The sequence below is a fragment of the Melanostigma gelatinosum genome (genome assembly GCF_949748355.1).
Source record: "Melanostigma gelatinosum genome assembly, chromosome: 4".
In the NCBI taxonomy this organism is placed as follows: domain Eukaryota; kingdom Metazoa; phylum Chordata; class Actinopteri; order Perciformes; family Zoarcidae; genus Melanostigma; species Melanostigma gelatinosum.
Window position 1 is genome coordinate 2,462,662 of NC_136637.1, and position 8,648 is coordinate 2,471,309.

Sequence of the window (8,648 nt, forward strand, 5' to 3'; positions counted from 1 at the left end):
AACGTCACATCACAGGAAGGTTGATTCACATTTACTCTGTAACTCGTTGGAAATGGAAAGAAAGAAAAGGATATCAAAAGGCTGAATATTCACCTGTATATATGAATACATGATGACTGAACACATGTCAGAGTGTAATGCTGATTTACTCTGTGAGAAAACTACAGTAAGTAACTGGGATCTTTCAAAACAAATCAGCTTTGATTAGCAATTAGAAATTGAATGGATGATGCATAGACGGATATGTTTATGGATGGATGGATGATAGAGTGATGGATAGGTGCAAGAGCTGGATGGTTGGACAGATAGATATTTTGACTGTAAATGGGTTACCAACTGTTACAGAAGGCAGAACTCTATTAAAAGTCATATACATTAATATTAGTCTGATTGCGAAGAAATACGCTCCTCTTGACCTGCTGTACATTTTGCTTATGCTATGCTAAATGAAAAATATTTGTAAAGAAACATTTCTGTTGTACTGCATTCTGCTGTAAGCATATTATAGAATGTATCAAGTCTGTATATTGTACAATCTGTCATTGTAATGTGTTGGGCTCTGACCATATGGCTTAAACATGTGCTGTGGACAAAGAGAATCAGGCCTTCACTGTTTCAAGCAAAGGTTTCATCCTGATTTGTAGTTGAGGAGAGCAAAGGAATTTCACACTCAGGTGTGAATTCCCCCCCCCCCCCCAAATAACCATGGTAACCGCGGCAATCTCATTGGCCGAAGGCCAAGAGAACCCAGGACCCCTGTGGTTCGACCCCTGTTCTATAAAACTGTCTCCTTCCCCCACCTGAAAGCTTTTTCCCCTTCGACCTCGGTTGAGACAGGGAGCACACAACTCTCTCTTCGCCCGGACCTTCGTCCTGGACGCATGAAGACACATCGGCCTCTCCTCCCCCCTCCAGCACGACGGAGACCACGAGGAAGCAACGGCCCTGCTCCCCTACTCAAACCCTGGCAAGCCATTTCACTGGAAGAAACAGCCCGCGATAACGAATCTGCTTCAGCGATCAGTTCAGTGCTTTTTGTTTCTTTTTCTTTTGGTGCACACATTCCGGCGAAGGAAAGACGACAACGCCTCCCTCCTTCACCGACGATTCCCGGTAAGACGCACGGACCACGCCGTCAGCCGAAGTTAGATCACCCTCCCTGCCGCGAGGATAGATCACGTCTGCGTTTGCTCCAGAGCGAGCTGCGCCACGACGGACCGAAACAGCGCCAGCTCAAACGCCGCGCTGAGAAGCACCCCCCCCCCCCCCCTTCCTCTCGAAGAAAAAGGACAAATTTGCCACGAACACTTCCACGTTGCAACGAAGCATCTACAAGTAAGATTCTTGGAATTTGGGCATAGCTTAGCTTAAATTAACGTAAGTTTAATTCAGGTCATTCATTTATATGTTGATATTCCCGTGTTTTTGTGTGTTTAAGTTACTGTCGCGTGATATCGAGATATGGCGCAACTCCTCGCGGACGAGAGAAGCTCCGCTGTATTCGTGTATTAACTGTGACTGTTTGCTTGGGATTTATTTGATTTCTTTTCATTTGTTTTACTACACTTCGTGTAGTATTCTCTCCTCATTAAATCAACTCTGTGAGTGAGCTGAGGTGCGTGGCTTATCACGGCATATGTTACCGGCAGTTCAAAGACGACAGCGGTATATTTATGCGTGATGGAACCAGCAACTCAGGCTCACTACAACGCGGACCGCACGCAGAAGTATGATTCATGAGCCCCCACCTTTTTCTCTTTCCTCCTCTCACGTAAGACACACAGCTCCTAGCTCTACCCCTGGGGAACCTCGTTCAAACGAGCGCCTCACACACGTGCTGCATCGGCACACGTGAATTACGTACAGCAGCCCCATTCTGCCATTTTGTCCGGGTCACTCGACTCCGCCATCTTTGTAGTTTCTAGCTGTAGTTCTTAAGGCCCCTCCCCTTTCGGCCAGCGTCACTCGACGCCGCCATCTTTGTAGTCTAGCTGTAGCTGTAAGACTCCTTCCTGTTCACCCACAGACCCACACACACACACACATACACACACACACACACACAGACATACACTCTCATACATTTTATTCATTCTTTAGTTTAGGCATATAAAATTGTATGATAACGTTTGTTGGTTGCAATATTAATTGATTTGATCATTTATTATTTTGATTTAATAAACTCTGTTATACTTTAAGGAGCAGTCGTCTGTGATTACTTGTGCATATGTATTTGATAAGACTGTATGTAGTAGCCTGTGCTCGAACTTAAGACCTTCACTGTCACTGAATGTATAGTCATACGCAGACTATTGACATTATGAGTGACTACTAATTATGAGACTTAGTTTTATCGTTTGGTTATTGGTCCCTGTTCGCAGGGTGGTGCCCCGTTTTTATTAATAATCATTAATAATTGTTACATACATCAATAATTCTATTGATGTCAAGAATTCAGTTTCTTAAATGCTGATAACCCAAACACGCTCCTTTAGATCCCAACAAATGTACATATTGATTTATTATGATAAGGCATTTACGATATGAATTTTGTCACCTTGTTTTTTTTGTATTTTAGACATAATCCGTTATTTCAAACTTAATAATGCATGCAAGACTGAGATTTGATACAGAGAGGTGCTTGATCTAAAATAAAGACCACATTTCTTATAGACCGTGTTGAAAAAGGAATGTTCTTCCACAGATATACATTATCTAGGCGAGCTAACCAGATAAAATGATGATGTTATTAAAAGAAAAGAAAAAAGTTTTCTGAGCATGAAAAACTATTTGGAAGTAATCTTCAGTGGCTCTGCTTTGTGCCATAAAGTAGTCCAACCATCGACTGCTTTCAGAAGTCAATGTATAGTCACCATGACGGAACCCATTACTTTGTGTACTCATTTTAAAGTTTGGCATTCTGGAGAGGAGCTAGGCCCGGCACGGCGCCAAGGTAGACAATACGCTAGAGCTAGCTCTCGCTAGCTATTTTGGTTTGCAAAATGTATCTGAAATGCGCTCACAAATTAAATCATCATGACAATGAACATTTGTCCGTCTGTTACATGTATAAAAAGGATGTTCGTGTAAAACCCAAAATATTTCCATCACAGTCAAAAATCGACACGAAATTTATTTAAAACCAGTGGCGGGCCGTGCACTTTATACCTGGGCCTTCTGTGCTGTCCTACTGAGCTACGGTTATTTGTATCTGGGGATGTAATAATACACGCATTCGTATTAATACGGTACGAGGCTTACGAATTGAACAATACGTTTGAATAACACTGGTGGATTTAAAAAATGCAGAAGCTTAAATTGAGGGAAATATAATGTTTTCGGTGGACTGTGCTTCGTCATTAACAGACAAGTCAGAATCAATGTAATTAACACGACAAGAACCAGTCACATATATTTATATGACAACATAAAATGTCGCTAGAGGACGAGACATTCACATTATTCATAAAAACAACACGATAGACAAATGAACGCAGTAGTAACACGACTGCAGATGTAAAAACACGAAAGCAGTTCACTTACCAAAGCTGCTGTTCCCTTAAAGACAAAGTCCATCCTCCTTTCTTTGTTAACAAAGAGTTTAATGCCGCGGTTGTTCAGAACATCGGTGCGGTTCAGTTCCAGCCTGAGGTCCTCCTGTGAACGTGTTCGTTGAGTTGTAGATCCACTCGGGTCTCACCAAAAGTTTTCAAAAGCACCGTAGCTTGTGAGTGTCCTGTCGTGTAGCTGCCTTGGTTAGCGTAGCGTAGCTGCAAACAGCTCCAAACACCAAGCGCTCAGTTGCAAATGAAACACATTCTCAGCCATAACATGTGCAACGCTTCTCCGACGCTGTCAGCCAGAAATACCGTTCGTACAAATCCTTTTCCATGCTGGGTTGTATACGATGTCCAGTTTTTCTGGAAATGTCCTTCTCCAGAAATCCGTTTCTCCTCCTTCAGCCATTGAGTGTTAAAAAAACACAGCTTGGTAAAAAAAGAAAACAAGAATCTACACCAAGCAAAATGGTAGAAATGTCATAACTTCTCTTTCATATGTTTCAAGCTGAACTCTTACTAAACACTAAGATCTGATAGCTAGCTTTCTGTTTAACAAAAGTCACGCTGGCCCACTGACCAATCACGGTACACGTTAATGCAGACGTACTTAGGAGGCTACCTCGGTGCTACTGGCACGTCAAAGAATACGCCCAACATGTCAAACTAAAGATCTGATTGGTTGCAGACTATGACAATCAACAATATCGTCCCCATTCACTTAATCTGCAAAGTCTACCTAGAGGACTTCGGGCCTCTCTCCTTACATAGAGACAGAGGCTGAATCTGATTGGATAAGAGCTCTACTTAAAACAAGCTGTGCTGGAAGCAGAGCAACAGAGGAAGACAGGAGCTGTGCAATGAGAACATAAGATAATGGGGAAAAAAATTATAATACATGTTGTGTATTTATGAAAAATTATTAAATTATAAAATAGCTATAACTTTGTGATTCTGTTTAGGCCAGCAGAGAAGGCTTAGCCGGCCCTGACGGCCCCCCACAAACCAAGTGCTTCATTTAGATTGTCCATGACTTAACAAGCTTTCACTTCATATTGAGTGCTGCATACATTTGGTAAGTATATACTGAACTGATAGCAGCTACTGCTGCTAGAGCTACAGTAACAGCAATATATGGAGTGTTGAGGGGACATTGACAAATGGAATGAAAGCAATAAGTAAACTATAATAAAGAATACTGTTCATTTCTATTGGTAATGATCACAATGTACTCAGCACAGAAATGACTATAATGAAGTCCGCAAGGAAAAGAGACTCTACCAGACAGACAATAAAAACTGTATTGGAAGAAAAGAGGCAGAGGAGAAAATGGTGAAATCAGCTGGGGCAGAGTGGGCGGGGCATCAAGGCCACTATGTCCCATGGGCATACATTTTTCAGAAGGCCATCAAGGCCAGACGGCCATGGCCGCCAGCCTGTCCTGGTGAGAGCAGCTGACGTTAGACAGACAGTCCTCTGTGGAGGAGGAAAAGGTGGATGGTTGGAACAAACAAACAAGACTTTCACCTCGGTGACAGCCAAGTCAACGATGAACTATTTTACCTTACTTTTGTTACATAACTTACACACTCAACTAATGCTGCATTCTTATGTAGCCTAGTGGGAAAAATGATGTTGCCACTAAAGCCACTAGAGGGCGCTGTACTCCAGAGAAAGCTAGTGGGACGTAAAGAACGAAGCAGGAAATGAAATCCTTCTTTTCGAGCGGCTAACCTTTTGGAGCATTAGTTGTTTTCTGCGTGAGTAAACATGTTCTGTACAAAATGATCGAAAGATGTACATTAATATGTGTGTATTGAAGTGAGGAAATGTATTGCTTGACGCTAAATGCGGCGATGGTGATTTAATTGGTCTGATGGTTACAGATGTTATCAACATGTGCTGAGCGTTCAGGAGAGAGCTACAAGGCTAATAACGTTTAGCATCCTACATACATTCGATGCATTCTGTTATCCTTCATGTTTAAGAATATTTAATGTGGATCGAAAATAATGTGTATTTTAGTTTGTGTAGTGCTGTGTGGGATTGGTGTGCGTGGTCGCCAAACGTGCATTTGAGCTAGCACAAAGATAAGACGTTGTGAGTATATTGAGATAAATATCTGTATTATCTTTGTTCATGGACCAAATGTTTCATGTTCTTAGTTTCAGAGTTAACTGTGTGGTATTGTTTCTTTTCTTTTCTTTTTGTACGAATGGAAGAGTTGCCACTACAGTTATTTAGGCATTGGCAGCGTGCACTAGATGCACTGTACAGGCTACTGACCAGGGTTCGTAAGGTTTTGAAGGAAGAATTTGTGTCTACAGTGTAACTTTAAATGTCCAGGAAATCTTTGTTAAATCTATCACCAGTTTAACATCCCCCTTTTCTTTAATACTACTCTCTCTTTTAAGGGTAGTCGAGAATTAAAGATCCCTGAAAAAATAGTTTTGTGTCCGGTGTCAAATTTCACCTGCCCACACTTATTTTACGTAACAATCACACTCATTTGAATTAAAACAATGGTCTTTGCTGAAAACATTGTCTCTGCTGAAGAGGAGATTGAACCGTATGGACTGCGATGCTCAGCATGCACAAGTGGGAGTGAGAAAAAGCACAGTGAGAATGGAAGAGATGTGATCTCTCTCCAACACCTCTCTGTGTTCTCTATTTCCAGACAAGACTTGTGTCAAGAAAGTATGGCTCTTCAAACGAGGTGTTATTAAAGTGGCTGAATCCAAGTAAAAGCTAGGAAAAGACATGCATGGTTCTTATTTCCCTCCAGGTGCCTCAGTACTCCTCCCCTTGCCCTGTAGGCAAACTCTAAGGGGTCCAACTTCAACATGTCATGCACTGTTTGTGAAATGTCAGATTTGACAATATGTTCCAATATTTTCATAGCGAGGCAAATGAGAGAGGATGACGATCATTCTGTGCCTCAGTAGACTTAACCTTTGCTCAACACCCGATTCCTCCTGCATGCTAGCAGCTTTCTGTTGTTCCAAGGAGGACTGGAAGATATATGAAGTTGTCAAGCACAACACTTCCATAATTCCCCCACTATGCCATCAGGACCAGGGCTTTTCCGCTCTTTAATATGACCAAAGGAGCCACATGAATTTACCTCATCCATGTGAATCAGATTTAAGCCTGCAGGCCCATTTCTAAAATTAGAAATATTATCTTTGAAATCATACAGTAGATATCAAACCTGGAGTAGAATTAGTTTAACTCTTCTGCCAATTCAGCATCAGGCTTCTCAAAATAAAACACTCCTCTGCATCCCAACAATGGACACACTTCCTTCCTTAGCATCCTTAAGTACCCATCCTTCACTTTGCGTTTCGACTTGATTTGAGCTTTGAGCACGTTCATGTGCCTCCCTCATTTCATTGTCCTCCATTATAATGAGACAGCTTCTTCTGATAAAGAGCATATTTAAGCGTTTTGCTAATCCAGGGCTTATTATTGTGGAGAATAGTATGTTTTGCGAGGAATTACTCGCTATGTCTGTGAGATCATCAAAGTCAGAGCAAGAGTCTTTCAATAGATCCCAGTCAGTAGAATCAAAGCAATCCTTCAGTTCCAGTCTTCAGTCAAGACCTGAACAACTCAGTGTTTCATTTCCCCTCTCTTCAGGCCGACTGCCCATATGAACAGAGCTGTGGTCTGACAAACCCAGAGGAGTCATCAAATAAGATGTATGTATTGTATGGTTCTTGTTGGACAGGTGACGTACTGGGAGAAATGATTAACAGGGTTAAACTTGCATTCTCTCTAGTGTCCACCAGGGGGCGACTCCTCTGGTTGTATAGAAGTCTATAGAAAATGACTCTACTTCTCTCTTGATTTATTCCCTCAGTAAACATTGTAAACATGAGTTTATGTCTCAATCTCCAGTTTCAAGTCTTCTTCAATACAGCATGATGTTCATTTAGTACATTATGCTCCATTTAGAGTCACACAGACCATAAAGCAGGGGATGCTTTAGGGCGGGGCTACACGCTGATTGACAGGTCGCTAACACGGCGTAGTCCCGTCTGAGAGAGTTGTCCCTGTTTTTGTCTTTACTTTAAAGCATTGGTCTAAAAATGTCAACAACACCAGTGTAGCAGAAGGGAGCATCGGTGTCCCTTTAATTACCGGGCCAATCGCAGTGGGCGGGCATCGCATAAATGCGCCAGGGATCCCCTCTGCTCCCTCCTGACGTCAAACGCGTGTCCCGCTTCCGGTTTGCTGGACATCCGCCGCTGTGCAGACTATCTCTGGGGCTCCCCTCGTCCTGCACAGGTGATTCACCTGCGGAGCTGTCGGTGAGTCTCGATTGGGTCCTGATTTAAATATACTCGTGTTCTGTTAGTGACAGTGCTTTGCTTGTATAGCTGCCGGTAGCTACGCTACATGCCCTCCTCCCCCCCCCCTTCTGGAGCCGACGCACATTGCCTGATCGGTAAGGTGATTTTATTCTGATAGTTTATATACTTTGTGTTAATTATCCTTTTATTCATTTTTTGCTATCCCGTATTACAGGGGACTTTTGGTTGGGTTCAAGCGGAACGCCGCCAGAGCTGCGGCTACAGCTAACCCTGCGTAAATTAAGGACGCTGCTGTTTTGTGTACCGGTGTTTTGTCTATGGCCTTGGTTCAACTAACTGCGTTGGCCTACGGGATTGGTGTACTTTGACCGGCGCTGTGTCGCCTACAGAGTCTGACGCTGCTGTTATCAGCACTGCGCCCCTGTCTTGTGCTGTTGTTAGCAGCACCCTTGTTTTAATGAACCACCTTTTTTTAGCCTGAGCCATTCACTTCGTGTATTCTGACCAACGGATGTGAAGGCCCACTTTGGCTTTTAGTGTGTATAGATTGGGTTACTGATCACCCCCGTGGCTGATCAGCCAACCCAAACTATTGTTGTTTTCCTTTTTGCTTATTTTTGTTTTGTTTCCTTTCTTAAGAACCAGAGCCTTTTTATAATTGTGTTCTTTGTCCGAGTAGGAGCTGCTAAGCCAAGGTGGTGGGGTTGGTGCTTCCAGGTGGTGGTGTCTCCCTTTGTGTGCTGTGTCGTTTGGTGTGCCCCAGGTTGAGACCCTC